The 27999-nt window shown below is 40.9% G+C and overlaps 1 protein-coding gene across 1 annotated transcript in view; it reads right to left on the reverse strand.

The window, feature by feature from the left end:
* Positions 1-4636: 4636 nt before the first annotated feature.
* The window catches only part of CDK14 (cyclin dependent kinase 14), a 317000-nt gene continuing 293637 nt past the window's right edge, over positions 4637-27999 (reverse strand). Inside the window, 1 exon segment of the mRNA XM_055806228.1 lies at positions 4637-8888. The gene's annotated coding sequence lies outside the window, so the exon portion shown is untranslated.

Here is a 27999-nt window from a genome sequence, read left to right on the forward strand (position 1 = left end):
CTGCCGTTTCCTGTGGCGCTGCCGTCGAAGGGCGCTGGAGGTGAAGGGCCCTTCCTTCCCACCGGCCCTCCATCGCGGGCTGTGTGAAGCGGTGTGCCGGTGGCCCTTCCGTGGTGACGCGGTGCCTGTGGCTGTGGGCCCGCGCCACCGGAGCTTCTGAGGGACGCGTGTTTGTGCAAAACAGGGGATCCGAAGCGGTGTTCAGCAAGGCCAGCAAACATTAACGTGCTCCTTGTTCCTTCCTGGCGCACCCTCCTGCCACACTGACTGCTGCAGTCAAAGTATTTCGGTGCAAGGCGAGCTCGGCAGGCCGAGTTGCAGGTGCAGGGGCTCAGCGGGCTCTGTGTTTTGAAGGGCACTGCGGGTTCTCGCCATAAAGTTACCATGTACCTGGCATAGTCCTGTCCGGCAGAGGGGATGAGAGACTGCCGAGTGAGCCACCGATGTTCTGATTCATGCACAGCGACCGACACAGTGCCAATAAGGAGCAGCCGAGAGTCCCGACGGCGGCAGGCAAAGCTGCCTTAGCTCCAGCACGTCATCAGGCCTCCAGCAGGAGCCGATGCCATTCCCAGGCCCCAGCTTCTCTTTCCCTGATTAAGGTGGCGTCTCCTCCAGCCCACCTGGCAGTGCTGCAGAACTGGGGTTTATCACAAGGCTCCGCTCCCAAAATCTGGGTACTGTTTACTTCGGCAGCGCTGGCATAGGAAACCCCGCTGGCTAACGCTGCAGAAACAGACTGGGGTGTTCAAAGCTCCATGTTATTACTGGCGGTGAGTGTATAGCACACTTCCTCATATTTAGGGACGTGTGGAGGCTCATCCGAAACCTCTGAGACTCACCCCTTTCTTTTGATCGATCGGTTGCCCTAAATCTAAATTACAATTGCTTGGGGAAGGGGTTTGGGAGGATATCCAACTGTCCCTTTCTCATGTGGGGTTTTAAAAGAAGGGCCCAACTAGCGGTAGGGTGAACATTCAGGATTCTGAAACAAGGGAACTTGCCTGTGACCATTTCCTAACCGCTGTCAGGTTTGTGGCCTTGCCCCCAGACCACACACGCATCGCTGCCTCGTGCCCTTTCCTGCTCTATCCACCTCCAGTCCTGCTGCACCGACAGATGGTTGTAGTTGAGCAGAGCTCAGAAGAGTGGCTGGAGCTACAGGGCAGCAAAACCTCACTGTTGTCTCTGGACTGGCAGAAGAGCGGGGTACCTCTGACCACTAATGGAGCTGCTCCCAAAATTACAGGTTCCTGCTATTCCAGATTAGTCACTTCGCATGCATGAGTGCAAGCTAAACAGCCAGCAGTGAAAACACGGACATTGCCCAGATGCAAACAGGCATTTCTGGAGAGGACTTAGTGGATGTGGGACACCAGAAGTGCAGCTCTTCCGTGATTCATGTTCCCACCAAAGAGGCAGTTGTGTTTCAAAATACCCTGCACTGGGCTGCTTTCTGAGTGCTCAGCAGATAGACGAGCACTTGTAGCAGCCAGCAATGTACATAAAAAGGGCGTGTTAGGGCTATAGTGGTTTGCATTTATTACATGTAATGGGCCAGAACAGCATGCTGGGAGAGAAGTATCTATAAAATGTTAACCACCTAAATGAAAGGGGCTATTTCTGTAGAGCGCTGCCTCCCAAGCAGGAAATCACTTCTGCTTTGCTGTCTGTATTGTGTGTTGTGAAAAGAAGTTGGGGATTATAGAAAAACACCTGAGACAGTCTCTGAAGAATTTGACAGTTATATCTGTGTCTCCTGATGCAGCCAAGTGGCAGTTCATGTTTACAGTATTTCCCAGCGAAGCCAACATGACACAATTTCTCCTGCTCCACACTGACAAATGCCAGGCATTTGGTCAACAAACTCTCCTCAGTCCTATTAGACTACAACATTTTGTCATGTATCTTTCATCTTTCTTTCAGTATCTTTCGATCTGTCTATACAGTGAAACATGATTTGTTTTGAACACAGAAGTTACACTTCTTTGTTGTTGTGATAAACTATGCTAAAAAATTACCTGGAATGCTCAATCTTCACCAAACATCAAGTGAAATACTCTCTTGGGTGCTTGTGCCCGTTCAAAGCTTTGAAAATAGAGAACTGAATTTATGCCTTGGTTTTTGGGATGGGTTGTTTTTTTTTCCTTCTGCAAACTATGGATCTTTACATCTATATGGTATATCCCACGGCTGTGTGTACAGCTCATTTCATTAATGCGTGAATATCTCTGAGCTCCTCAGGAGGAAGCTGGGAGCAAACTATTATAATTAGCTGGACTGTAAGATGAACGCCTACCCTTTTGAAACCTATGCCATAGTCCTAACTCCAGCTAAAAGGTGAGGTTGAAATTTTGTTATGATATCATAAATCTCCTTAGGCTTCAAGACTTTGCTGGGGTATATAGCACTGCAGCGTCTTGTTGTATAGCACTTCAAGCTATTACGTCTTTTATGTGAATCACCGTATCGGTCCTTGGAAAATTAATTTCAAAATAGGTTTGATTTCAGTTTAGCAGTTCTTTCAAGGTATTACAGCCCCAACAATCACTACTGGGGCCTTTGGGAAATGAGAAAAGAAAAAAAATTTTTTTTTTTGGAATCACTTTCTTTTGCCCAACTCTGTATTAGCCAGCACAGGCAATAACGAAGGGGCTGCAAGACCGCTCTCAGCTATTATTGTGCCTGGCTCGCTCTCAGCATGACTCACTGCAGACAATATGTAACACCACTCGCAAGGGGAATGAACAGTAAATACTTGGCCCTGTTTTTTATTTTTTTTTTTGTAAAATCTCTTCAGGTTTTTTCCTCTGATTTGTATCCCCTTTATCCTCGCCCATGTGCTGTATAAGCTTCTCAAATCTAATGTCCATAACACCACCCCCGACTGGTAGCAGCAAGCCCTTCTGCTGCTGCAGGGTTTACTTTGCAGAGGTTTACAAGGAGAGGCATTATTGAGAAACGGTATGTGTTAACCTGGTGGCACAAGGTTGCTCCAACACCTTCCCTCCGGTTTTTCTTTTCTCGGGGGAGGGGTGGCTGCTCTTGTAGTTAAGTGCATCTCTTGCTTTGGTGTAGCAGCCAGGCTAGTTTAGGAAGAAAACCTTGGGGCTAAACAGGCTAGGAGTGCAGCCAAGGGGGGCAGGAGACGGCTTTAAGGATTATACTGCATAATTAAAAGCTCACTCTGAATATGCTTCCTGGTACCCTATGCTCAAACATACAAACCTTTTGAGGTAATAATTCCTGGTCCTCATTTGTATCTGTGAGATTTGTAGGTTAAAGTTGCCACACAGGTAGTGAGTCAGGAATACCAAACAAATCAGATGATACTCAGCTGAAAGCACAAATCATTCATCTAGACTACGAAAAGGCAACACCTTCCTAAATGTGCCCTAGCCAGTGAGAATGGGAGGTAAAACAGAAGTAGATAACATACATGTGTTCTGTTGGTTCGGTTTTCTGCAGTGCCCTCTGGGCGCAGCTGGTATCATTTTGCAGCAGCTTCTAGATTTGAAAGTGGGGATTCTTCTCCTGACGAGTTTTGCCATCAAAACTGGGCCAGAACGTTATTCTACCAGATAAAACCTGGGACACTAAGACCCACAATCAAGCTTATATTATGCTAGCTTGAAGGAAGACGATTCTGTCTTCAGTTACTCCTGATCAGCTGGAGCCAAGACTAGAATTTAGGTCCTCCATTACCCATATTCTAGGCTAGCGGCTTCCCCATCAGCCTAGAAAGCACATGCACTTGCCCTCCAGCCATTCCCCATCTCAGACCAAAATGATGTTAAAACCAAGAGGCTCCTACAGACTCCTGCATTTGCTAGAACAGCATATTCTGACATTTCAAATATTCTAACCAAGTCTGTGCAAGCCGCATTGATTTAACTTTCATAGTCTAAATATAGGTCCTAGCAAGATGCTGGTACCAAAAAAGCTAGAAGCAATGGAAAGGAAGCAAAAAGCACATATTGATTATATTCAGTGTGAGTGAACACATGCCTATCTAATGCTATAATGCACCAATAAACAAACAGGTTAAGAATCCAAGCAGCATACACTCACTGATTGAGATAAATAACCAAGTATGAAAAGGTATAATCACACACCTGTATGAAAATTGTGAAAAATGCGTATCGTATGCTTTGCCTGATTTTCCACCAGAATTATTAAGTTTTTATTTCAAGAGAAGTTGCAATAAGCCATAAGTGTGCATTCTCCACAAAACGATATACTTAAATCAGACCTGCTCCCCGCCCCCGCCCCGAAAACTAGCCCTTCTGCTGCTTCAATTAAATGCCAGTGTACTGTAAATAGGTCCCTTGTCACACATATAACAAAATGAAAAGAGACACCAAATAATTAACTTAATATTACAGACAGAAAAGTGAAGAACCTTGCCCTGTGTAGTCAGCACCACCTTGTAGTTTTGATTAAGCTCATGTGTTTGACTGAATCAGTGCCTAATCTTTACAACTAATTACTGTCTAGTGCCTGCCTGCTTCTAAGAACTTTTCGTTCTTTAAAAATCTGCTGTTTACAACCATCTCCTTGTTCATTTTTTGGAGAACAAAAAGTAAATGAAAGGCTTTATTCCCTGGGTTAAGTCTAGATCACACATACCAAGGAGAAGAGAGATTCTGCTACACTTTATTCAATATGATGTTACAAGAAAACAACAGTTACAGCTGACAAACCATTACATCCTTCATAATACAGACAAATTACAAGGTGTAACAAATAATGCGACATTTATTTTACCGTACTGCTTACTATTCTGTTCTTCTGAAGTGTGTGTATATATATATATATATTTAATTACATTAACATTGTTTTCATGTACCAGCCCTCCCCTTTTTATTTGTTAAAAAAAGAACACCTCTTAGTGCACCATACAAAAATCCATGTGGAAGCTGGCAAGCAGGGATTTTGTATGCAGCACCACTGAAATGCATTTTGGGGGATGGGAATTACTAGTGCATCTTTTACTTTTACATTTTTTGCTTATGTGAAAAATGCAAGGCAGTAACATACAGTCACTCCACCTAAATGCTGGTAGGGGAGAGTATTTTTATGCTCAGTAATGCAACGTAATTCTGTTTATATGGGGTGTCTGGATTTTGTGCCCCAGTCTGTACAGCTTAAAAGTTTTAGATAACAAAGATTACAAACCCAGTAACATTCACAGATGAATATTTTGTATATGAGCATATCAGAGCATTGACGACATTCAGTTGCGTGCACTGACACGGAGCACACGGGTGTACGTCACCCACTGGCCCACAGGGGATTTCTTATCCTACCTTCTTTCCCCAGGAGTCTGAAGTGCAGAACCCCCACACATCAAAGAGAAAGTGAAAACCCCTGTGCCTCTGTCTACTGCAGACTGAATGTTCAGTTTTGCATGTACTGACAAGTTATCTTAAACCATGGTTCTGATTAAAAACAATAGTGAGAATGAGAAGGACCCAACCAATCCGGGACACCACAGAATAATGTAATGTCGGCACTACTGGAGTGTCCTAACTGGTGCGGTGCCTACTGGGTGTGGATTAGAGCTGATCTGAACCCAGCAGGGGAGAGGACTAAGCCATCTCCAGCTGGCTGACTTGTAAAGTCAGGTCCTGTGAACCTGAACTTGTAAGGAATCTCTGTATTGTGCAGACCATCCCTATCACCATCTTCCCTTCCCCATTCACTTAATATTAGATCTCATACAGAGTCAGAACATGCCCTCCCACTTTTATCTGCCTACTACACCGGCCGCCCTGTGCCTGCTCTCCCCTCCTGCAGCAAAGCCACATCCTCTCAGCATCATCAGGAAGGATCTACTGGGGCTCAGCCAAGCGGCAGGAAAATAAACGTTATGTTGCTGCTGGCTATCAACGCTGAGTAAGTCCCACAGTTTCTCAAGGACTGTGTCCCTGAGACTACAGGTCACTTAAGCCAACATTTCACTGTGATGGCATGAAACCCGGCCACCTGCAGCATGTCTGGAAGGCCAGGCTACTTCTTGACCCTTTGGAGATTCTCCAGGGACCTGATTTGAGAAGGATGGGAGAAAAAGATGGTAACGCTACTGATCTTCGCTGAAGCTGTCTCAAGAACATTGATGGGGTTGAAACAATCCATTCTGCAACACTGAGAAGAGCTGTGGTGAAAACCCAACTTCTGCAAGATGCTGGAGAGGTGGGCTGTCAGGGAGTCCTAACTGATGGGTGTCAATCAGGCTAACCATGCAGGTAATAGCTCTGCTGGAAGGAGGAAGAGGGAAATAAGGCTATACTGTCAGTTCCTGGGACAAGGAGCTTCTACTATCTCAAAAAACCTTGACATTTCCCAGCAGATTTGATGTTCCAGAAGAATAATTTGCAGTGCTCAAGTGAACGGCACCATCTTGCTGAGCCCAAGTCCCCTTGGTGCCAGGGGAAGATCCCCAGGGCCCAGAGCCACCACGGGAGAGCAGCAAACCCAAGTCACCGCAGACAAACGGGCACCCAGGAAGCAGGTGCCTAAATAAGAGATCCTGGTCACTCCTTGACTGACTGGTAACTGAGATAGCCTCACTACTGCTGAAAATCAACTTACTGTTTAGGAACATAGATATGTATGCACTTCCCTTCAGGCAACTGATTTGGCAGATTTTTGGGCCAACTTTATTTCAGTTGTTGCTTAAAAGTGAGAATGGGGCAGAGAAGATACTCTCATGCGCATGTGTGTGTACGCACACATACACACACACACAGACGTACCGTAAGCAAACACTGTACATGAGTCACTATGGATAGTAATGTGCTAGGCTTGTGGGAACAGTTGGGGAATTACTCTCTATATTAAACCTTCCGGTGTTTAGCTGAGCAGCGTAATTGCTTACCTCCCAATTTAAGCTGCCAAGCAGAAGCGTCTATGAAACTACCCTTGTATTCCTAATTGAAATCTTTGTTACATTTTCAAAAATTCTTCAGATTTTTGCAGCAAGTTTTTTTTTCTAAAAATAGCTAATTTTAGTCATCAAACTGCACACGATTTAAGTAGCAAAGATAATGTATAAAAGACTTTTCTCTTACAAAAAAAAGAAACATGAAACCCAAACAAACCACGTCTAAGGCAGTTTCAGTGTGTGATAAATTCAAAAGTTCAGTGGTCACTTTTTCCCCCTCATAAACACAGGAGAAAAACTGCAATAAGTTCTAAATAGGATTGTGACTGAAAGTGGCTTTCAGATGGCTTTTACCAGATCCTGAAACAGGCATGTCACTGGGGAAAATTGTCTTTTAATGGCTGTGCAAATATTGAGAATATTTCCATGGTTCAGCTCTTTGAAAGTGTAGACTTGTATCCCAGTTCATTAAGAGGCCTTTCGTAGCTACTTGCGCATTCAAGGACTTGCCTTATTGGGTGCTTTTTTTCTTATTAAACACTGCTGGAGTTTAATAAGATGGCAGTAGCACAAATCCTTTTCCCCTCCTTTTAAACACTGAAAGCTAACCAAAGTGTTACGACACTTCTTAAAAATGTAATTCAATGCATCCATCAAGCAAAGGATGTCAAATTTATGAGTAGAGTAATATTGCCTAGCAAGCGTTTCTGTCCGAGCAGGACTATAACTCAACAGTGGGTTTTGCACCATAACCTGCCCTCTCTGAATGCAAAGCATTGTATATGGTCAGGGCAGTTTTATCACACCCCTGAACACAACGTTCTCCCCAACCAAAATGTAGCTGGGGCTTCCTTTTCTAAAATCACACAGTTTTAATTTCTTGCAAAGTTTGCATCTGAATGATTCATTCAGAAAAAAGCTATCTAAAGACACAGTATCTGGTAGTGCCTTCCAATTAGCTCAGAATACCTATGGAAAATAACTCAAAAGGTGCTTTGGTGTGGAACAGCAAACAGTTTGGGATAAGGAAAATTCTCCACTTTGCCTTGTATGTGGCAAAGTAACACAGCTAGATTTAATGGCTTGTTCAACAGAACTTTTTCTATACCTTAGTATCTGCCTTGAATTAAATGGAACAGTTTCATCATCTCTGTTTTCAAAAAATCATTCCAAAAGGTAAATAGTGTGAGGAAAAACATAGAGATGTTAGCCAAGACCCATAAAAGAAAGATATATTCTTGAAGGGAATAAAACTATAAAGAATTAATTGTATATCTGTCAGCTGCGTACATCTCATCATTTTTGCTTTGTCTTTCTCACAGGCCTATTTTGAAAACTGGCATGCTACATAGCCTAAGCAGGGTAACCAAATTCAGAGTACTGAAGTAAACATGCAATTATTGCCATGTTTTTAAAATGGATATGAATGGTCTGTGGAGATAATGAAAAAAGAAATAACCCAACAACACTTCAGGAACAGTGGCAAGGTGCTGTAATTGTCAGCCGATCAGACAAGTCGGGCTTGCTCTGGCAGAAATAGTCTTCCCATTGGTTGCAAAATATGCACAACTCTCAAAGAAAATGCACAGTGTCCTTTATGCTGTTGGCTTTTTTTTACAGTCTTTACTGAAGAAGTGGGAACACCAAATGTGTTGTCTTAATGTATTTAAGACATCGCTGGTGAAAGCATAAAAATCCTTACAAAGATGCAGCGCTGCAGTGGAAAATCAAACAAAATCAAACACAAAAGACTGAAAGAGTACATGCCATGTATCAGTAAGCAAAAGCTTAATCTTCACATAGTTGTCTGAAATCACAAGGTATCCAAATGCGTGCAAGGTTTTAAACAAATTGCAGGGGAAAAACAGGGTCTTGCCAGCTTCAATTTTCTTTTGAATGAAATCCACCATAAAGAAAGAAAGGAAACAGGCTGTGGTTCCTTCCTGGTGTCGGCCTCCACATTAGGTTTTTGTTTCCCTCCTCCAAACTGGTAAATTTAATCCTGTAAGAAAACAATATAAATTATAATAAGGCTCACAAACTGTGTTTTAAGATTATATTTTGCTTGGTAAAACATAGGTTAGTCCAAAGCCGGTTATGAAGACACCAGCTCAGAGCAAAGGACAGCTTTCAAAGCACTTTTAGAGCTGGTACCTCAAGAAAATGAACTTAAACCACCAATGTTTTCAGGGTCGTTGCTTAAGTGAGATATATTTATCCATATTCATGTAGCTCTGCCCCAAGTGCTAATCTTCAGAGGTGCCATCAGCACTCACATTCTCCATGGAAATTATAGGCAGCCATAAATATACGCTTGGCTCTTCTAAAGGTGATCACACCCCATGAATGCAAAGGAAGCTTACTAAATGCTGGCACAGCTTCAGGAGTTTACAAGCTCTTTTTGCCCCCTTTGTCATGGAGTCCCTAGTGATCACCTTCACAGCAATGCCTGCAACTGGTTTATGAAAAGGTCTCCTCAGGTTTGCTTCCCAAGAGTTACTTGAGGTACCTTGCGGCAAATCACGAACATTTCTGCAAACGCAATCAGGTTATGGAGCTACTTGGTGTCCTGCATTTAAACATACTCACCTTTATTTCAGTGTGTTTCTGTTAACAGGCTGATAACTAAACCCTCTCCTTTCATATGCCAAAAATAATCACTATCAATAGCTGTGCTTATGTTGTCTTTCACCCTGCTGCGATTCCTGTTTGTGGAGGCTCAAAGCAGTGACTGGACTTGCAAGAAGGTACGTACCATGATGTTTTTGAGATTTACACAGAACAGGAGGCAGGCTGAGAATGTGGGAAGTGTAACTTCAAACCAAAGCATCCAACAACTGCAAGAAGAGCCAGATGAAGGCTAAGTGAAGGCTGGATGGACTGCAGCCATTGGAAAGATTTTATAATTAACATGTTTAACTCTTAATAAATGTCCAAGTAGAATTCTATGCCAAGTAATAAAGACTTTCTGAGAAATTCTGTAGTTCTCTCAAGTACAAAATGTATTTAATTTCCAAGGTTTCTCAAGACCAAGGATTGTAACTACAGACCTGCTACCTTTGTAAAATGTAGTTGCAGGAAGACAGTCAGATATGGAGGAATTTTAGCACTCAGGAATGCTGAAATACTCATTGAGCATGGAACTGGTTTGTATTAGCATGTCCTAAAACTATTTAAATCAAACTGGATGCAGGTGCCAGTGAATCTAGCCTAGCTCTCATTTAAAAAGTAGAAGAAAACCAAAGCATCAGTTCTGAACCGGAGTTTCAAGCGTAACATTTTAATTGTGGATTTGATCAAAACAGCCTAATATCTACACAACATCTAACTTTCCTAATTTCCAGGGTTCCTGCCATGGTTTTTGAGAGCTCTTCTTCTGCCCTTTAAGAGCCAGAATACCTGCACCGGATTAAAGAAAGTCAGTTCTTAATGATGTGTGGCAGCATCTTGGGCCCTCCTGGAGCTTGGTCTACCACCTCCTGAGTCCAGCTTGGGTTGTTTCCTAAATGCCTCTGGAGTTTGGGTGGACTGTCTATTCAACATCAAAGCCCCACTTTCCCCAGGTCTAGGAGCTTGGCTGATGCGCCAATAAATCTTGTTTAAAGGAATACATTAGAGTTGATCCATTTAGTTTACCCTTCATAAGCTTAAAAATAAAAGCAGTGCTTGGAACATGCAGAGATTCACAACTGCTCAGTGGTGAAGCACTGTTGACAATATTCCCAAATTCCACATTTCCCTTCCTTCAAAAGCACATTTTAGGGATTATCTTTTTGGAGTTACAAAGCAACTAAACTCTCAAAGTTCCTTCCAATGTTGAGCTTGCGTTTGCCCCCACTGCCACCCACACTACAGCTGTGGAAGGTGGGCTGGTGGCTTGGAAGCCACATCTGCCCAGATCCAGAAGAGCTGGCCTGATTTCAGGCTAAGCCCAAACTGCTGGAGTTCCAGAGACTGGCATAAACAGCAGGGATATCTAGGACAGGCAAAATGATCTGGATAGAAAAGCCTCTGGACAGAGGCTTTTCCAGAAGTTACCAAATTGCTCAGGTTTGAGAATAACTGCAATTACATTAATTACATGGTACTTTTCCTTTATATCAGTGGACCTGAAGACAATTTCTAAAGGAGGTGGGCATCACGCTTCTCCCAGGGTTGTGCTACAATTTCCTAGTGACAATACTACATTTTCTGGCTTCAAGTTTTGCTCTGTAGGCAAAGCTGGTGACGTTCTCCAGGGCAGAGGCTGAGCCTGTGAAATGGGGGAACACCTTTTTTAGAAACCTAGCACTTCCAGAATCAATCCCTAGAACATTAAAAGCATCCTTAGAAATGAACAAACTGACAGCTGCTACCATTTAACACGGGAAAAAAACCCTTTGCATACTGGAAACCACTGCCAGCACCAATGCTCACCAAGGGCAGAACACAGAGAACTAAGAAAGGGTGGCAGAGGTTACATAAATGTGCATGGGAGACTGCAAAGTTTTTTTGCTGAACCCCATTTGTTTTCACACTCTGGTGCAGTATAAGGCAGCCAACAGTTTTATGATCACAACTCCACCAGCTCCAGCTTTGCTGGGCCCTGGCTATGCCGGTGCTGCAATGGTAACTGGTTTCCTGTGAAGCCGAGTGCCTGTGTAACTGTACAGTGTGCAGCGCCACCTTCCACCTTCTGCACTGGCTCAAGATTTAGACTAGATCAAACAGTAAACTCCCTGGAAAAAAAAAAAACCCCCATCATTTGATGCCACATTCCCCCAGTGATTCTGGCTGGGGAAAGCTAGAAGACATAGTGCCACTGGAACCAGGGAATAGCTGGTGGCCACAGTCTCTCTGAAGATGTGTTGAAATATACCACCCGCCCAGTTTGGGAAACTGGCCTGCACGACAGACCCACTGCTTGCACCAGCACCCTAATGGCCAGGTTGTTCTGAGGCCGAACCCTCAGTTTTGGCTGCCGAGACAATTCCACTGCGCATAAAATGCTGACATGGTCTTTGACACAGCAAACAAGCCTTGTGGATAGAAATATATACGCTGGGAATATGTAGCGTTTGCATCTGAATCCCTGATTCACTGAACGTTTATTGTCAACTCAAAGTGGAGCCAACAGGTGAAATCCCTTCCCTTGGCCTGCGCGTGCCCTTGTGGAGTGCCAGCCTCCTGCTGGGCAAGGGGGAACAGGGGGCTGTCTATCCTAAGGCAGAGGAAGAAACTGAACACAGAGATGCCGCTTCTCCAAGGAGCGCTGTAATCGCTGTGCTGTGAGACAGGAGACCTCCTACTCTTCGTTCTTGTTTAAGATGAGACTCACATCAAATAGAGAGCTCCCCTAAACTGGAGGAAGAGGAGTATCTGTTCACTGCTGAAAATCCACATAAATCAAACCCGAAATTTTAGCTTGGTGTGAACCAATCTTTTTATTAAAAAAGCATTGTGTCTTCAGTGGGGCTCTTGTTCATGCAACCAAGACTCAAGGCACGGCCTTCCACAGAGTGCTGCCGTTCAGTTCCCAGATGGTTTAGTATTCCATGTTTGCATTTTTTAAGATATATTTTAGAAATATCCTTGCTTAGAATTTAATACATTTTCCTGATCATACAAATCAAAGTTTTGCCTGGTGACTTGACAGATTGTGTTTATGGCCTCTGGTCACAGCTTTGCTTATAAAAGCGTAGTTTGTTAAATGGAATATTTACAACTTGTGATTTCCCAAGAACAAAATAGGGTTCTTTCAGATCTCCTTTAAAAAAACAACAACAACATCAACAAATGAAATGTAACAGACTGCCTTAAAAATGAACTTGTATTTTTTCACCACAGGTCCAGGTACTTTTTCCTTTCATGACATCTCTACTAAACCTAATAGAAGATTAAAATCTAGTTAATGATGTGCTTAAAATATCAAGCGACCTAAATCAAGGATCTCAATTGTATGTTTGTTATCTAAAGAAATCATCTGCTGCATACATCCTGTTTATCTGAGATCCCGAATGGGATAAAATAAGGTATTAACCCACCTTAAAAATGGCAGATGCCAACTTCAGAATGCAGTAGCTGTTGATGTAACAATGGTTCTAGGAAGGGATACTAAAGCTTGTAATTTAAACATTAATCATGCTCTCAAGAGATGAGGCAGAGGAGGGTGACTAAATCCCAAATATTTTCTTTATTTTAATTAGTAACAGAATGTCCTTTCCTGTAAAAATGCAAATCACCAATTCAATCCATGCTTCTTTCGGCAGCATCAGCATCCTTCTCTAGGTGCTTTCAATTTTTGTATAAATTATCACATAAGGCGGAGCTGTGCTCCCACAGAGTCCTTAGCACGCAAAGCACTCTCAGAGTGCAGGTCTATTTATGTGGCAGCTGATTTAGCATTATTATCATTCTACAATGCCAGGTTTAAAATAAAACTGTGAGCTGACAACTGGAGATACTGTATTCTCTATGATCTGAAATATGGGGGTATTTAAGATCATCAACAATATAATCTTTCTGCTTCTCCTTCCACCACATCTGCACACACCACAGATACTGTTCGTCCTCTCTAAAAAAAGTACACTATTAACAGGTGATTTTCTCCACACCTTTTATTCCTACTTTTGTTAGAGAAGTCATTTTAAAAAGCCAGCCAAACATTATCAATACTATTTGCACTTAGATAATATCTACATGCAATTCGTTGCTATAAATATTAATTAATTGGATCACCAATACCCATAATGCAACTTTATTTTGACCTACATGCCCTATGAACTAGATATTTTTTGGATTCAATTTTCTTAAAACCAACTGTCAGCATCATGTGATGGAAGAGATGAAAAATGAAAATGAGCGTTCCCACTGTGCAGGTGAGTGACCTGTGGGAGACAGCTCTGCCTGCTAGGATTTTTACACGTACCATCAGACACAGACCAATTGATTAGATCATCTTATACCTGCCACCAACTAGGCTCAAGAGACTAATTAGAGAGAGTACTGCCTGCGCAGGCACCCCATTGACACCTAATTTGCTCAGCCAAAGCCTTTGGGGAGAATGTATTATCTCTGCAGCTGCACTTCATGCATTTCTGATTTGAGGCATAGGCAAGGAGTACTTCTTCACTCTTTTGAGCAAACTGAGTATATAAGCCCTTATTGCTAAATACAAGCAGACAAATTAAATCTGGCCAGCCTCCCGTAAATTCTTTTCCCCCGTCAAATATATACACACATATATACATGCATACATGTCTTATTTTGTAACTTTTATAAAATAAAACTTTATATTTTATAAAATATAACTTATTTTATAACATTTATAATATATGTGTGGAAATGCAAACATACCATGCGTACGTGAGTCAATGTGTATGGATACATGTGTACATAAAGACATTTCTATAAACATGTGCTTTAAAATATGCAATTGTCACACTGTATAGAGTGCTGTCTTTTGCAGGGAAGTTTTAGTTCTGTGAAATTTAAAAGATAAGCAAATGTTCTAATATATGAAAAATAAATGATCTGCAATATTGTTAGCTCAAGCTCTGAATTACCCCATGGACAAGGCTCTGTAGACTGTTACCTATAAAGTTGCCTGTGTATCTTCAGAGGTGTTAGTTCAACATTTCAGTACACAGCCCAGCTTTGTTGAAGGCTTTTCTTCGATGGACTATACCTTGTTCGTGGTTTCCCGAGGAATACTGTTCACTAAGGCTAAATATGAGATTACTAAAACTGCTTTCTGCTGGGCTTTAGATTTACCTAGTTATCCATGCCCCAAAATACACAGGAGAGGCAAGACTTAAGGCTGTCATTAAAAATTTATTTGGAAAAAAAATAATTGACACTCGAAAAACTATGATTTTTTTTACAAACTGAGAAGGGTTTGAAGAAAGTATTTTCTGCTGTAGGCTGGTATGTGATTCCTGAACTCAAGGATCTTGTAGCACACAGGAAAACAGTGGATTTGCATCACCTCTAAAATAGCACTGAAACAAAGTATCTTCCTCCCTGTGATGCGATTTGTCTACAAAGCAACCTTCAGGGTTGAATGAAACTGAATTATTACAACCTAATTTCAGCTTGTGTCAAAGCCCCTGTTGACATGGTCAGTTTATAGTGTCAACTCGGGATCCTGCACTGCTGTAACTAAAGAATTAAAGAAGCCTTAGCAAAACACTCGCAATTTACCTGCGTGGCCAAAACATCACATGCAACCTCCTTTGCCAAGGACACTATGAATGCAACTCCAGTCTTTTTCCTAGGATGGGGCATAACTTAAAGACAGAACATGGTCACCTTGCTCCTCTCACACAGCCCACATCTTTTCCAATTCACTTTAGATTTCTTTAGTAAGACTTAATCTCATTTAATGTTTAAATGACACCTCTGGATTGTCTTGGCAGCGGTTGGCTGTTATTCTTTCACAGACACAGCACCGCACAGGATACTTACACTTTATAGTAATATGACTATAATATGACTATCAGTCATTAAAAGTAAACCACATTTGACAAATAAGTTAGTGATTATTTTTTCCCTGCTCTCTTCCCCTGTGTCTCAGTTACTGCGTTGGTATTCTTATACACACTGGATTTCCTAGACCCTATCTTCAGTGATGAAAATTGCTGTATATTATTCTCCACAGTTATAAAATATGAATCATAATACAGATTGCATATGGACACATTCCTGTTTTAAGAATTCCTCTTCCCACAAAGAATTTTTCACAGATGGGCTTTGCCTCTGAGCAGAGCACCACAACTCCAAATAAAGGGATTTGCCCATGGGTGGTGACTAAAGTTTCAAGGTGGGTGCAACAGGGTGACCCTAAAAAGAAGTGAGTGCTAGACAACAACTGTAAACTAGTTAGAAAATAAAAAGTTAGAATAGTAACAATTACAAACTAAATGATTTTGTGAGTACACATACATGAAGCAAGTGACATAACCTTTTAAAGGTGAGAGGTCCGTGGCACAGTGAATATGGGGCTGGAAAGCAGAAATCAAGATTTTGGCTTTGCTAATGAATGTGCCTGGAAGCAAGTCACTTTATCCCCCCGTAACCTCTGTTTTGTAACAGGGGCTCTGTTTTATATTCCAGCCTCTGGGTTTACCCTGTCTCCCAAAAGGAGTGCCCAATTTTAGCTGGAGCCACCAATAGTTCAAATTACATAAATACAGTTAAATTTAACAAAAATGCAATAGTAGAACAGCTGCAAACTTCGGAAGTTGTTGGAATCCTTACTTGGACTGTGTGTTTTAAAAATTATACCGTTCTATACAATAAGAGTGCAAAATGAAAATCCTGCATCACCTAGGACTTCATGCATCCAACAGCCCAGTGTGTGGGGGGTGATTTTGAAGAGCCAAGACTTACCCTTAAATGATACACCAGTTGCTAAGTAGCATATATGCATATCAATAATTGCAAACCAACTGTGCATACTTTGCACACTGGTCTCTTCAAAATATTATAATGAATTCCTTCATAGTGTGTCTTGTTAGGAAAAAAAGGAATACAAGTCCTGATCCTCACTGTAATATATTTCATTCATAATATTCACCACCAGTGATACAACACGATTGGTTTCAGAGCTGATTTATAAGTATACCTTTAACTTTTGAGTGGCTGTGGTAACTTCCAAATTAGTTTTCTCTCAGTCTTTCAGCAAAAGTTCCTTCCTACCCTAGCTGCCCACAGCTGAAGTTTTTTCTTTGAGTTGAGAACAAAGTCCACAAAGCCTTTTACAATTACCATTTGAATAAGGCTTCACATGAAAAATGGCCAGGACTGCATCTACTACGTGTCTTCTAGTTTTTGAGAATAAAGCACAGCCCTCTCTAAGTGAGCTCTGGGAAAACCAATACTTCAGACGAAGATACTACAAAAATAGCAGTGCTATTGAGCTCAATATGGTTTGCAAGCAAAGCCATGGAAACCTTATTAGAAACAAAAAAGCAAGCTCAGGATTTTGGTACACATCAAGAACAGAAAAAGTATTAGTGCTACTTGTTTGCCAGAACATCCTTCTCAAACCTGACAAACAGCAAAATCCTTACTTCTTACACCCTTCTGTTTGTTTTCCCTTTTCCAAAGGCTTCAGGATTCAGTATGTTATTTATACTTTTAATGGCTGTTAAGCCTAAGATTTGCCTCCTGTGAAACTGAATTCCTATATAAGACATAAATTTTCACTTGTGATTATATCAATAGAAAAATGGAAGGATGTAACTCAAAGATTTCTAGATTCCAAATGCAAGAAACCCAAACAAGCCCTCCTCCTTCTTTCTCCTTTTTTTTTTTTTTCCTAATTAATATGATGTGTCTAAATTGCTGTTTCCCAACCTGATAACTTGCAAAAAATGCCTGCCAAAGAGGAACTGGCTGCGAACTGGAGAAATGCTGTCTCACTGGATCTACAATGACGGAACCTAAGCCTACAATTTTTGCTAGTGTTTGACACAATGGGATCCTTATCTCAGCTGTAGCACCAGCTCTGTACTCTGAAACAGGTAAGTAAATGCTATGCCTGAACAAAATTTATAGATAGCTTAATTAAAACATCTGAAAGGAGGAAAAAAAAAAAAAGAGCCTAACAGTTATGATTGCATAGTACAGAACTCAGAAAAGGGAACACCTGTTTGAAGACAATATATAGCCATTAATGCTCTGGTTAACAGGTTTGTTACTGGTTTGAACCCCTTCTAGACAAAAGGAGCACCAGGAAGAGCTGGTGAGAGATTTCCTCATTGCACTCTCTGGAGATTCAACTACAAGCAACTGGGTGCAAGTGAGCTGGGCTGTGGTTCCCCTCCACCGCTTCTCAGCTTTGTGGCAGAGCCAGCTTAAGGAATTCCCATTGCTTGCAAACCTCACTCCTTATTCCTGCCCTGCAACTTGTGCCCCTGTCATGTCTTGGTAAAACTGTCCATGGGACTCCCTGCACACTGGATCACTAAAGTATCAGAAGCAGGGTTATTTTTAATGTAGATCTCAGTGATCCAGTTGATATCAAACTTATAAATAGTTGCATTATCACAACTAATGGGATTGGAGGTGAGAGAGCAAGAAGGAATCACCTGGATAGAGCTAGGCAGAAATTTATCATGCTGTTTTTGCCTGCATAGACAAAATCATGGAATAACATCCTTATTTTTCATCAACAGCAGTTCCCCAGCGCACTAATAACAAAGCTTTGCCTTCTAAAGCCTGAAGCCACCTCCCAGCTCACAAATGGCTAATTATTTTCAGGTACCGAGAAACACTGTCAAATCTGCCTTAGCTGGCCACTTAGGGGAGCAGACACAAGTTGTCACATAATAACCTACTAATTAAAAGGGAAAAAAAACCATACTCAAAAGATCTGGGAATACCCATAAGATTGCCTAATAAGGATAATCTCCTGTACATGTTTCAAGGGAGCGGAAAACAAGAGATGGCTGACAGTCCATGCCTCTGAAAGCTCCTTGAATTTTTTTGGTTGGTTTTCATCCTTCTAGCAATAAAAATATGTTGGCCTGCTAACATATCAAGGAAATGTTTAACAGTTTGTGAAACTTCAAGTCATATTTAACCAGAGTTCAGAGACTTCAGAAGGGATAGAAAAGCATCTAATTCTTTATAGGTCAGTATCTAGCTTATCTAGCTTTGAATGAAGAATACGGCCCCTCCTGAGTTCAGGGACAGCAGACCTAATATGCCCTAATCCAAATACCACGAACGAAACTTCCTGACTGCCAGTCTCAGAACTGATGGTTGCCGTTATTTAACAGTGCTATTTACAACTCAAACCTACGCATATTTCTTCTGTCTGAAGCACAACAGCTGACCAACTCAAAAGCCAAATGAGATGATGTGCCTGACCATCTCCCTCCTCTCCCCTCATCTAACAACAAGTAAATAACTTCAGAGAACTTATTTGGAAAGTTATTCCTGGTTTTCTCTGTCATGGCTTTGATCCCCAAAGCAAAGTCTGCTGGAGAAAATTACATATGGTAGACTAAATGCCTGCCAGATGTCTCATTAGCATTCACCTCCTCCCAAAAATTAAGCACTGCCTCATGTAAAGATTAAAGTATCCACAGGTACTTAAAAATAGGGCATTTTTTATACATGTGATGGTTAGTATTAGCCAAGTTACTTCTTGAAAGATAAGTGCTCTTGGAACAAATCTAATGCTTCCAGTGTAATCAGTGCAAAGTAGCCACGGGCTAGTCTTGAGATGGATGTGGAACATTTTGCTCTTTGGTTTACAGAAACAAAATACCTTGGAATGTAAATATACATCTGCAAGGGATCACAACACTATGAACCATCTTAGTCCCCACAGATAAATACTAAACGTTAAAAAAACATGAAGTGTGAATGTTTATCACTACCAAAATCATTGTAGTAGCCAGAAAGTACCTACAGGCAGCTTGGAATTATGTTTGGTAGCTGTTTGGAGATGAGAGAACAAATAGTCAGATGGAGAAGGAAAAAGAAAGAGGGATAGGTAAACTAGAAAAAAAAATCTACTTCTCACCTGTATTTTTATTTTTCTTAGTGTTTTCCTACAAAGTGCTTTTGAAACCAGCCAGGAATTCTTAACTAATCTGCAATGTGGAGTCACCTTTGGTTTAGCTTGACAGAACAGACATTGCAGTTGCATTCTAGATCGCAAAGATCCTTCTAGCTAAGCACCATCTGGTTATACATTTTATTTGCTGCTGTGGCTTTTCAGAGACTGAGCATCATGCCAAAGTGGTCATGTCAATTAAAACACATGTTTTAGGACAGCAATGCAACCCTTAAGCACACATAAAATTAAACTGAAAGCAGACCTTACATACTGAATCAGAAAGATCTTTCCCACAATTATAGTATATTAAATTAATGGCAAGTTTAAGTAATAGATGTATTTGAATTCTCAAATATATTTCCAAATACCATTATGTCCAAAGTTCTTAGACTATATGTCCACCCACACCATGAATACCATAAAATGATACTGACAGAGAGATCAGGAAGTCTTTGCAGCTGACCCTTTCAAGCCTGAATTGTTTCCCAACCCAACAGTTACTAAGACTAGAATGAGGCAGAGGAGGAAAAAAATCCCAGTTTGGGAAATGCAATGGTGTCCTTATCAGACATTGCTTGCCTCCATGCTCATTCCCTACAGGATCTGCTGGAACTTACTGAATGCTGCTATGCAGTCCTTTCACCTACACAGCTCCCACTTGGCATTCTTGCTGAAAATCTATGACATTAGAAATAGTTACTGGCAGCTTCAGGCCAGAAGCTTCTTTCCCTGCCAGTTCCATTCTTACATACAAAACCATATGGAGCACCGAAAGAGAAATATTTCCCCAGTGTGGTCTCTGTGGCATTAAATGGAAAAAATGTTCCAAGAATTAGCACCTCTACAGAGCATCACCACAGCAATGAGGATATCCTATCTAGTATGTAAAGAGATCACAAAGGAGCTCAGTGATTTACTTCTCAGAGTTCTCAGTCTGGCTGTGCTAAGAACCTTTTCCACATGTGTGATGAAGATGTTCAAATATAACACACGGTTCAGGAAATCCAGCATGAAGTACTTCTCATAGACACAACTTTCAGAAACCATGCAGCATCTACATCCTTTGAAAATCAGGCCTCCTTCAGATATTACAGAGGCTATCCTCCTTCTAATTGGTTTTTGAAAGACTTAAATATTCTTAAAAAGCAGTCTCAAGCACTTGAGAGCCTTCATACATGTGGCAGTAATAGCAGATGTCAAATCAGGTGCAACATAGCATGCATTTTGTGGTATGCAAAGACAGGGATCATGGTAGGATGGAGTACTAAAGGCATTTCTTTCAGTGCCATAAGCATCAGTTTTCTTGTAACTGCAAGAAACACTTAATCTTTTTTTTGAAGCTCCATTATAAATGTAAGGTTTTGCATAGCTCATTTAAATAGTTTAAATGACACAAGGTTAAGAACAGGAAAGCCTTTCACCAAAGCGGTTAGTTCTTTTCAAAGATTTCATATTATTTGAAGCTTACTTTCACTGCATTCTTTTACCTTGGCTGCTTCCCAAGTGTGTATAAGTTAATGAAATAGGATTTTGACCCTTTAACCTTCCCTATAAACTGCATCTTTACCTAACTCTATTTAAATAAATCAGATAAAAACCCAATCACGTAGCAGAATATGTATTTTTACAGCTGCGGAAAAAACAAACATGGCTATTAAGCTTATTTGTAAGTACTTAGTAGTCAAAGCAACAGCCAAGACTCACAGATGATTTTAATTAAAATAAATCTGGGTGGGCACATAAATTCATTTACGATGGCTTTTTCTCAAATTGAAACCTCTCTAACATTGCTGAACAGCACTGCACTACAGTAAGTCCTCAATTTGTTCTTAGCAAGTCAAGTTCAGTCCACTTGATTAGCTTGTATTCGTTTTGTGAGCCACGTAAAGTGTAGCTCGTCTCTATGAAAAGTATCAAAGATGAGGCTGAAAACTGTTACAGGAAAGGAGAGAAGAAGAGCAGAACAGATGGGCAGATAATAACCAATACAGAATGATACCCAGCATTTCTATAACAGACATGCTCTGGGTCTAATTAGCAAAAGAAGGTGAAATAGATGCACCAGGAGAACACGCTGCTCTCTACGAACAGATAGTGCGACTTTCTGTATATCATCAGCCCTTTTCACTTTAAAACACAGGCTTCTGAATATAAACAATGCCTATTATATTATCAGTCCTTTCCAAAAAACAACAGCACCTTTTAATTTTATCCAGAAACGAAATATAATTTAGATATGAAGGATGGTTAACATGAAGAAACGAGTAACTAGCTCGCTCACAAGGAATGAATGAAGAATAAAGCTGCTCCTTCTGCCCCAGTGACACGTTCAGGCCTCGGCACAGGCAGTGACAAAGACGTTGCCACTGAAGCCTGAGAACTGATCATGTCTCTCACCCCCAGCAGGGACTTCATAAATTGAGTTCGTTACAGAATGAAATCCTTCCGAAACGTAGGGCTTTGGTTTGATATATTAACAGTGATACCATCTAACCGCCTTACTGATACATTACGTTCCAATTTTGCAGCCATTTGGCGATAAATACAGGCATGTTCAAGAGTGTTAGATTTTGATCATTGATTGGGACATGCTTGCCCATTTTCCAATGCTTCTCTCCACCCATCATCGCTGAACTAACAGCAGGGAGATGACAACAGTCATGTCATGCATAAGAAGCCCCCCTGGCAGTGTGAGCAGAGGTAGGGGCACAGGTGGGGAGGCAGACCCGCGCACCAGCTCCCACCTTCTGAGGTGCACCTGACCTGCCCATTACAAGTGCCTGCTGTTTTTTAATGGCATCAGGCATCATGTTTTGTCCACCTTTGTGTCAAACGACATTAGACCAGGGTGGCTACCATGCACAGGCTGTGGTAACAAAGATTAATAGGAATAAACTCTTCCATTTTTCACATTGCATGGAAGTGGATCATATACTCCGACTGCTGAGGTTTCTCTGCCCCCCTTCACCATTCCCAAAACAAAGGTTTCTAAAGTAAGGTCTAGCAGTAAAGTGTGCCCAAAGTAGGGGGAGAAAAAAAAAAAGTGATCAAAAAAGGCACTGGAAATTGTGGCAATTATAATAAATAGTTTAAAGGCATGTCAACAGCCTGCAACTCTCTCTCCTCAGAACATTTTTATCCCTACAAGTAATAACCAACAAAACAGTACTGTAAACTCAGAGAGATACATCCTTGTGCTTTGAAAGGGCTTTGCATAGAGTTATTTTAATTATTTTCCTTATATAGTAAGTGGAGGATGAAAAAGAGATTTCTGAAATAAGAAATGTTACTGTTAACTCACTAATCACAGCTGAGGGACTTAGGGGCAGTCTGGTTTTTGAAATATCTTTGAGCTTATTTTACAGAATCTACTAAGTTGGTGGTACCCCTGTCACAGGGATTTCAATGCAAGGCACCAAAACTTCCTTTATGTAGAAGTACAATAGACAACACTGGTTGCTGAAATCATATCCTGGAAAACTTCAGACACCAATATTTGAAATGGGATTTTTATTAATTTGAAGTTAATTTTTCATTTGTAAACACCTATTTATGAGGTGACTGAGTTTAGAGTTGGCGTATAACATACATGCTACGTTATTTATTTTTCAAACATAAAATACATACCCCAGCAGTTTTGAGAAACTACTGACCCTTAAGAGTCAAAGAAAGGGCTCGATTTCTGTCCTTTGATTCTGGGGGCCCCACAGATGAAGGGGTTATGAGCTTCCCTATTTTGCTTTTTGACATTCAATATGCTTATGGCTTGGGACCAAAGGAGTAGCCGTGGGCAACCCGGGTATTGACACATAGGTAGAGCTGCCAAGGGGACCTCAGGAAAAAGCAGAGCTGACAGCCAAGAAGCCCAGCATGGCGAAGCAGACCAGGAGGGCAGTCTGCAGCTGAAGCCAGGCAGCCACACAGCTACAAACTATGAGGTTTCACAGCAGAAGCTGCTATAATATGGAAATAGATTCTTACCCTCCAGGCCCATATGTCATCACACCAAGCTAAGCTGAAGCTGCCAGCTAAAATGGGCAATTTCACATGAACTTGGCAGGGTGACTGCCAACACAGAGCTTGTTTTCCACTGGTGCCACCCACTCTGCTAATCCAATTCTGCCTCCTGATTTGCTTTTAAATAATAATGAACGCAGCAGATGGGAGGGGAAAATGTTCCCGGCAGTTAAACCAGCATGCAAGTGAGGCTCTTTGCTTTTCACGTATCTTGTGCAAACTAGCTCTAAATGCAATGTCAAGTGATTAACAGTGGTTAAACGAGAAAGCCAGGATTTGCCACGTTCTCAGTCAGTCAATCTTTGACCAGGACAGGCAGGCAAACAAAACAGACAGAAGGATAACATGTTGAAAGTGAAAGAAACGCCTTTCATAACATTTAACTTTGATAAGGAGAGGGATGGACTCGTCTTCCCATCCTTGCAAATACCATTTCGGTCTCTTAGCGAGGAGGGGACTGGGGGGGGGCGGGACGGGACTGGGGGGGGGCGGGGGCGGCACTTAAGCACCAGAGCAACATTAAAAATACCTTTCAGGTTAAACATCCAGTAATCAGGACAGGCACTGTGGAGCGTAATCCCATGGCTGACTCCTTTTTGACAAGGAGAGGGGAAACAGGCTGAAGCACCAGGTTAGGGAATAGGGTTGTGACTGTCAGGAAAAGGGGCAGGAGACATGAAGAGGCAGAGGGCAGACGGCAAAGAGCGTACAGCCAGGAGGCTACATGTCTTTTCAGCAGCGGCAGGAGGACCTATTATTCCTGGGTCACACAACATTATCTCCTGTCCAACAAACAGCAGGTAAGCTTGTTTGCACAGTGCACCGTGTTTTCTCTTGTGTCAGCCTGACACAGAGGATAATCACCTCCTACTGCTACCTACTGGTCTCACACTGTGGGTTGAAAGGTATGAATCCCACTGACAACACATCTCGAAGAAGGTGAAAGAAGGCATCAGTATGATTCCATACACCGAAACTTCTTTCTTTCACTTCTTCAGTTTTTGAAAATTTGGGAAATTACAACTCTTGAAGGGAGTTAAAAATGCTTGTGCAATATTGCATCTAATAATACCTGCTACATCTGTAGCAGACTTTAACATGTGTTCATTTGCTTGCCCCGCATGAGACTCTTGCCACATTCACTGCTCAAACTACATGCTGCTCTTGTAAGACAAAGAGTTTTATTGAAAATAAGACCCTTGACTCCTTTATTGTGGAAATCGGAGGTTCTCAAGTAAGTTGAGCAGGAGACAAGAAAAAGAAAGTTTCAGTAGCTGAATGCCTAGAAAGTTGCATCTGAGTCCTACTTCTGCCATAGTTCCCACATGACGCTAGAAAAGTTTTATCAAGAGCTCCTACATTATGCTAGAGAAATTACATTAACCTATTTTATTTAATATTTTTTCTAACAGAAATTCACTTGGCAATTCTCATTTTCTGTATAATCCAAGATAGTTCCTGGCTTGGGCTGCTGATACACTGAGCATTCACTTCTCCAACTGGGGTCAATGCAAAATGAAATCCAATCTGAACACATTAAGCACTAAAAGATGCTAGGAGCTCTAAGAAATCAGGCAAGAAAAACTGATTTATTTTTAACAATTGCAATTTTAATACCTGTGCCTCAACTCCTAGTGTGTAAAATGGACACCTCCACACCATCTCAGCTCATGGAGGTATTGTGAATGTGGCTTCCCAATGCTGGCAAGGAACTAAGATACAATACATCACGAAAAGCCTCCATGGAAATTAATGTTTCTGTATCTGGTGCAGGCTATGGATGCTGTAGCCATAATGCATTGGATCAAACACTGAAAGATGAAGATGAAAATAAACATTAACTATCCATCTGTGTTCACAATCCATTATCCTGTAAAAAAGCAATTTGCAGCCCCAAAGAAATAATAGTATATGACCCTGCAAATGAAGACTGTAGATGAATGTGTAAACCACAGGTGGAAGAAATTGAATTTGAAACCTTAATTTTTGTATTTCCCAACAACTGTTTGAATTTGCCACTTTAATAAAGTTCTTGAAGCAGGCTTTAGGAGAAAGACAGTGTTGCTAAGATCTAATGGTACATCTTCCCAGTTAGTCACAAATATAATGAAGAGATTTGTAATATGAAACATAAGCCTGGCTCAAATTTACTATTAGCTTCTACATCTTTCAACTGAAATATTTTGTCTAGTTTGATGTTGCAAGACCACAGTTATGTAATTTGAGACAGCAACCTTTGATAATACAGGATAACAGATATTCAATTGTGTGAATTTTATGATCTCTGTTTTTCCATCTAATGTGGGGAGTTTAGCACATGCCTTTTAAAAACTGGAAGAATTTCATACAGGCATCTGTACTGGCCTGTTCTTTGTACTAATTAAATTAGTTTCCTGTTGAGTAAGTAAAATACTGGCAGCCAGGAACAGTTGGTGAGACAGCTCAGAGGCTTAAGCACTGAACCATGAACTTTTCTGTTTACTACAATATTAAACAAACAGACACTCTTGCTGACATGGTGAATGAAAGAGCATTCTGTTAAGATCCTTTTTTCATTACTGTTTGTGAACTACTGATCTTCTTAAAGAGAGATTTTTAAAGATACAAAAGGTATTTCATTTGATACAGTTAACTAAATAAATGTATTATTTGGTTTAAAAATATGTGTGTCAAAGTTAAAGCTGGATTTGAACTTCAAATCTAAAAGGTAAAAACTTAGAAGGGAGAAGTAAGTCAAACAGCCACCCAATAACCCAAACTTATCTTGGGCTCTGTTCCTCCACTCTATGATCACAAAAGTGAAAACTTTATACAATGCACAGATCTTCAGCCCAAGCACCTCACAAGTGGTGTTAACACCTTGAAGGATTAGGGCAAGAGACATCCCGTCTCTGATCTTCTCTTCTAGTGGCTTTTGGAGTTGGCCATATGTATAAAAAAAGCATAATGAAAAAGAGGCGCAGGCAGTGTATGAATGGGAGGTCTAAATAGCCATTCTTACTTCAGTTTCATTTTTCCTTGTAATGTAAGAGCTCTTGAAGTATTATAAATTGTTTACATTAAAATATACATGCTTACCACACTACATACACACTGAGACTTTGTGTGCATATATTTAGCTCAAAGCTAATCTCTGAATAAAAGCCCTTTCTGAAAATAGAGATTTATAAAAAGAAACACTGATAAACTTTCAGCTATAGGGACTCCAGTGGTCACTGCAAAAACAGCATTGCAACACAAAACCTGTGTGATTTTGTGGATCACCCCATAAATCTTCCTTTGTCCCATGAGTTTAAGTTTTCAGCCAAGAAAAACAACATTCTTCATAACATTAATGAAAACAAGCTGCTCTTTGCCTACAGAAAAAGATTTTTCTTAATTACATTTTTTGGTTTGAATCATATATCCTGTAGTTTGATTAAATCCCCTCAGAAGTCAACTAAAAATTAAAGCTTTGCAGCGTGAACCTCAAAGGTGGTGTTTACTTGGAGAATACAAACCCACTGTGCCTTTGGAAGCTGATATTTAAAGCAAGAATAAGAGCAATATGCGAGACAGTTTTTATTATTTTCATTATGTCACTGCATAAATTTATTTTCAGGGTTTAAAGTTTGCAGAGAAATATGATCTAGCCAACATTTATTAGAAATAAATGGGCTGTATAAATGAATGTAGATAAAGCAAGAATACTGGAATTCTAGTTAATCCCTTGAGGCAGTAAATCAGGATTTCTAAACCACTTAATGCAAAATATCTGCATCAAGGGGTTAAATATATAAAATATGAAAAGCCAAAGACAAGAACTAGATTAAAAGGTTACACGGAGACAGTGCTGAAAAAACTGGAGCCTGCTGCTAAATAGATATCCAACAGACATTAATTTAGGTTCACTGGCTGCAGCAGCCACTGGCATACTCAAATGAAGTCATACAACAAACAAAAATAAATTTCTAGTGACAGTCTTTGATCATTTTTTAGTACCAAAGCAGAAAATTTCCTTGCGAGAACCAAGCTACTTGGGCATGATTAAGCTAATGCAACTAATTGCCCTAACTGAAAAATGAAAATGCCAGTTGTCTATATCCTGGCTGTGTCCTTATGGCCTCAGTGGTTCAGATGAGCCCTGTATCCTTCCTGGCAGACTGAGTCTAATCCCCAGTGGAGACAGCAGACAGTGAAAAGACATCACTCATTAACTTAAGCACTAATTGAATCAGTTCCTATTCACCTGAAAACCTCCCGCCCCTCCAGAGTGAAACTGGTCCAAAGAACTAAGTCTTTGCCAGGCCTGAATTGTAATTCAGACTGAAGAACAGTTTTCTTTCACTCTGGCTCCCAATGCTTTCACACACACACAGTCTTCCAAAATCTCGTTTGTATGTACTACTAAAGGAGATCTACTTTAAAAAAAAAAAAGTCAAAAACTCCAACCAGCCTAACCAACAAAAAATTTATATATTGCTTGTAGAAACTGCATGTTCCCTCAGTTTCTCTGCGCAGCCGACACATTCCTAACACGACGGCAGCCAGCACCCACGAGCAG

Source organism: Falco peregrinus, chromosome 5 (assembly GCF_023634155.1).
Source record: "Falco peregrinus isolate bFalPer1 chromosome 5, bFalPer1.pri, whole genome shotgun sequence".
NCBI lineage: Eukaryota > Metazoa > Chordata > Aves > Falconiformes > Falconidae > Falco > Falco peregrinus.